Below are 5,699 nucleotides of genomic sequence, written 5' to 3'. Positions count from 1 at the left end.
AAGGATTGTTTCTATTCTATCCCTAAGGAGGATATGAAAAGATTTGCCTTTTCAGTGCCCAGCGTTAACTTAGCTGAGCCTTATAAAAGATATGAATATACAGTTTTGCCAAAGGGAATGAAAAACAGCCCTACTATGTGCCATATGTATATTGCTGCTGCTCTTACTCCAGTAAGAAAAGCATTTCCAAAAGTAAAGTTATTACATTACATGGATGATATATTGGGATGTGCACTTGAGGAACAATTGTTAGAAGCATGTCTACAAAAGATCATAGAAACACTAAGGAACTACAAATTGCACATAGCTCCAGAAAAAATTCAAAGACATGCTCCTTTTCAATATTTAGGATATGAAATATACTCTAAGGTGCTCACAGTACAAAAACTCTCCTTAAAAACAGAGAAGCTAAACACCTTAAATGACTTTCAGAAATTGATAGGAGATATACAATAGATGTGTCCAGTGTTAGCTTGACTACCTATCAATTGCAACCATTATATGGCATTTTAAGGGGAGACAGTGCTTTAAACTCACCACGCCAGCTTACAAAAGAAGCTCAAGAGGCTTTGAGAGAAGTTGAACTGGCTTTATCCAATGTGGTTGAAAGAGTCACTCAAAAATCCTTGGAAATACCAGTTTTTGCTATAAGAGGCACCTACACCAGTCCTTCATCAAGGAAACAGTGTGATAGAGTGAGTGAATCTCCCAGCACAACCAAGACAAATCCTTACTCCTTACCCAGTGCTTGTGGCTAGAATTTTTTAAAAGGCCATTAAGTGAGCAGCACAATTATCTGGGATAAGACCTGACAAGATATACATTTTTATACCAATGCACAAATTAATGTATGTTGTGAAGCCATCCCAAAGTGGCAAACTTTCTTAGCCATGGCTCCAAATTTTATACACGGGTCTCCATTAAAGATAACTAGACTATTACATAATTGGTGATGGATTATTGAAGAAAATGTTTCTAAAGTTCCTCTTAAAGGACAAACTATCTTTACAGATGCATCTGTATTTGCGCTGTATACTCTCATGACTTCACTATAAAGAGAGTAATCAGAATTCCTTTTCAATCCACTCAGCAGAATGAATTGAATGAAATCATTCTAGCTCTTATTTATTATCCAGGAGATATAAATATAATATCTGATTCAGCCAATTCAGTAGATGTGGTACAAAAAATTGCCACAGCCCAAATAAACTTTGTAGCCTCTAATATATATCAGCTCTTTAAGGAACTACAAGAGCAAGTGAGAAAGCATCCCAGTAAGATTTATATCTTGCATGTCCACTCTCATAGTGGACTTCCAAATCCTATTTTTTTGGAAAGTTAACTGTTTTTTTATTTTTTTTAAATTAATTTTATAATTACACATTTTTTGACAGTATATATGCATGAGTAATTTTTAAAATAACATTATCCCTTGTATTCATTTTTCCAGATTTTCCCCTCCCTCCCTCTACTCCCTCCTCTAGATGACAGGCAATCTCATACATTTTACATGTGTTACAGTATAACCTAGATATAATATATGTGTGTAAATCCAATTTTCTTGTTGCACATTAAGTATTGGATTCCGAAGGTATAAGTAACCTGGGTAGATAGACAGTAGTGCTAATATTTTACATTCAATTCCCAGTGTTCCTTCTCTGGGTGTAGTTGTTTCTGTCCATCATTGATCAACTGGAAGTGAGTTGCAGATCCTATTTTTGATGGTAATTCAAAGATAGGTAGCCTTCTAACCATGTTGGCCAATACTCCTTTATTTCAAGAAGCCCAAGAATTTCATTTTAAATATCATCAGGCTGCTCAAGCTTTACATTTACAATTTGGAATAACAAGAGAGGAAGCCAGGAGTATAGTAAAAGCCTGTACAGCTTGCATTCCTTTCCATGCTCCTACACTCCCTCCAGGGAAGAACCCTCGTGGTTTGAGACCTAATGAAATTTGGCAAATGGATGTAACCCATTATAAATCTTTTGGTCTTTTATCCATGTTGTGGTAGACACTTTTTCAGGATTCACTTTTGCAATACCAGCAGCAAAAGAGACAGCCTGAGTGGTTACTGAATTCCTTATACAAGCATTTGTAATTATGGGTGTGCCACAAGCAATAAAAACAGACAATGGACCTGCATATACTTCTAAACATTTTGCACACTTTTGTGCACAGTATAAGATTTTATACACCACTGGCATACCCTTTAATCCTCAAGGATAGGCAATAGTAGAGAGGAGAAAGAGACATTAAGATGCTTCTCCAAAAACAAAAGAAAGGGGGAGCCCCAGGTAACCCTAGAGAACTTCTAAATCTAGCTCTTTAAACTATTAACTTCTTGATTTTTGACAAAGATGCACTGGCTCCAGCAGACAGGTTTTATAACCCACCAGAAGGGCAATGTCCAGTGCGAGCAGCTCCACTATCTTTAGATAATCGCAAGGTGATATGAAGAGACCCAGAAAGTGGTGAATGGAAGAGACCAGATAGATTAACTTTTGAGGGGAGAGGGTTTGCTTATATCTCTACAGATGGAGAAGGAATCAGATGGGTGCCAACGAGTCATTTTAGCCTTGTCCATCAGAGAGAAATGGAGCAGACCCTTGAAATGAAGGAAAAGAGCCAAGAAACATTGGGTCGTTCTGTCACTGACTGTGCTCACTACTGAAAGAGCCTGGCAGTTATGGCATTTGACTCATAGACATAAAAAAATTGTTGGACTTCAAAACCCTCAGGAATCATTAGATTCTCTGAGACATGAAAAGACTGTTGTCTTATCCCTGAGGAATCATTGGATTCTCTGAGACATGATAAGACTGTTATAGGACTTGAAAACCCTCAGGAATCATTGGATTTTATGAAAAATGATAAGACTGTTGCAGGACTTCAAAATCTGCAGGAATCATTGGATTCCCTAACACATAAAAAGACTGTTGCAGGACTTCAAAAACTTGCGGGGATCATTGGATTCCCTGACACGTGAAGTAATGGACAATAAATTAGTTTTGGACTATCTCTTGGCTGCTGAAGAAGGCATATGTGTGACTGTTGTTTATATGCCCTCCTTCTAGGACTTCTGGAAATCTTTTACAACACCATGTTAATTCATATTGTTTGTTATATCACTACCTGCATGTACAATTCATGTTTGTTACCCCACATTGAGCCTGCACTGGCTGTGGGGAGAGTCATCACTAATAGCCTGTACATTATTGCTATGTGCTTGTGTAATAACTCCCATGCTGATGGGTTTGTGCATACTTGTCTCTAATAAGATCCTTCAATCCAGAAACCTGCTAGCAATCCCTACTTCCCTTTGGTGCTTTTCATCTCCCTTCCTGAGATGTCAGGGAGGGCATGATCATCTCCTTTTTAGTGCTTTCACCTCCCTTCCTGAGAAGTCAGGGAGGGTGTGATCACCTCCTTTTTGAGGATCTCACTTCCCTGAGAAGTCAGGGATGGTGTGACCACCTGTGTTCTAAAACAAAAGAAAGCGGAAGACATAAAGGGCTGAAACTCTTGAGGCAATGGACTGAAGTTGGACAATCGAGCACTTGAAGCTAATTATCGATTGGACAATATAAAAATATGCTTAGAAAATGGCCCTTCCCACTATCCTTTGCTGGCCCAATTGTTTGGTGGAGAGAGACTAGCCAGGGTCACTTCTGTGAGAGAGACGAGGAGGTGAGGTCGCAAAGATCCTACGCATCCACTCTCTTCACTTCTACCACTAAAGACCAAGAAATTATCCTGATTCTGACTGATTCTAAGGTATCAGGGTGCTAACATGGTCGCCACAATTTTCTATTTCCCTTCCAGCCTCAGTTCAAATATCACAACCTATAAGTCCTTTCCTAATCACCCTCAGTTTATTGTACTTTCCTGGATAATCTTGGCAGATATTTTATATTTATTTAGTGAACCAGTGTAGGAATAGAGAGCTGGCCTCTGAGCTAAGAACTCCTTAGTTCCAGGCTTTTCTCCCACATGTATTTGTCATCTGATTCTGGGGAAATAATTTACCTACTCAGTGTTCTAGGGAACTGTCTAATCTGCAAAGTTGCTGAAAAGTGCTAACCTATTGAGATTAGGAAAAGAGGACCCCAAAAGTCCCAGACCGTTGTCATGAGGTAAATCAAAAGAATTTGCAGGATTGAAGCCATGTCCTAGTCAAGGGGCAAAGTTTTATTGAAAGTAATGGTACTCTGTGGAATTCAGTAAAGAAACAGAAGCAAGGAGAGTCATTTTATCCAGCTTTTACCATAGATATGCCAATGCTATGGCTCAAGGGCTAGGGAGTCTATCGCTGGCCTGTTAATTCTACAGCCCAAGGGTAGGGCTAAGAAGTACTCTCCAGACTGAGGGGTGGTCTTCAACATTTGATTATCACTGACCAGCTCATTAGTCAGCAATGAACTGAGAAATAGTCTATTCAGAATCAGACAGATTGGGCCTAGGAGTTTTCCTGAGGCAGACCTCAAAACCAAGTTTTAGGATTTCATATTACATCAAACCTACAGTGATGGAGGAAATTCCTCCCTGGGAGTTGCCAATGCAAATGAAATCATAGGTTCAGTTTCTGTGCTTATCTCTATACATACCATTTCCTCCAATAGAATATATGCTTCCTGAGGACAGGCACTAGTGGGCTTTTTTGTTTGTTTTTTTGTTTTGTTTTTTGTATTCCCCATTGTCTGGTACACAGTATGTGGTTAATAAATACTTGTTATATTGAATTGGCAATACCAAACAAAAACATTCTGAAAATTACCAGCTTATAAAATATCAACAAGGGCTAAAATATTGTTATCATCATCATTATAGCTACCATTTATGTAACACTTCAAAGTCTGCAAAACCCTTTACAAAAATTACTTCATTTGATCCTCACAATAAGTCTGGGAGATGCTATTATTATCCCCTTTTATTTATTATATTATTTCATGTAATAATATTAAGCTATTTTATTATTTTATGTCTTTTTTATATTTCCCATTTATACATGCTAAGAAAGACTGTGATTTGCCCAGAGTCACATAGCTTCCTTCAAATCTCAGAGAGACCAGAGAGAGTCACTTCTTCATCATGAGGAGTGAGATGTAGAGATGTTTAAAAAACAACAAACCCTATCAAACAAACAAAAAAAAAAAAAAAAAAAAAAAAACACAGGGATTTGCTTTTCAAAGATGCAACTGGAAAATCCACCCAATTCAGGTGAGCTAATGTCATATATACCTTTGGTATATAAAGCCTCCAAATTATCATCAAGAGAACCCAATCTAGCAATTCAATTTTTCATGAGTCAGCATTTCTCCAAGTCTAGCATTGCATCATGGATGCAGTTTTTCTTTCTTTTTTTCTTTTTTTGCTGAGGCAATTGGGGTTAAGTGACTTGCCCACATAACACAGCTAGAAAGTCTTAAGTGTCTGAGATCAAATTTGAACTCAGGTCCTCCAGGCTTCAAGGCTGGTGCCTTAACCACTGCGCCACCTAGCTGCCCCTGGATGCAGTTTTATGGATAAACTTTGCCACTCTGCTCTCTACATTTAAACAACTTAGATCAAGGCTTCAATTTTTTTTCCACTCACAATCCCTTTTTACCCAAAAAATTTTTACATAATCCTGATTTTAGATATACAAAATAGTTATAAAATCAAACATTTACTGAGAAAAAATCATAATGAAATTTATT

The sequence above is a fragment of the Sminthopsis crassicaudata genome, chromosome 2 (genome assembly GCF_048593235.1).
Source record: "Sminthopsis crassicaudata isolate SCR6 chromosome 2, ASM4859323v1, whole genome shotgun sequence".
NCBI lineage: Eukaryota > Metazoa > Chordata > Mammalia > Dasyuromorphia > Dasyuridae > Sminthopsis > Sminthopsis crassicaudata.
The sequence above is the reverse complement of the archived record's forward strand: the minus strand, read 5'-3'. Positions refer to the sequence as shown.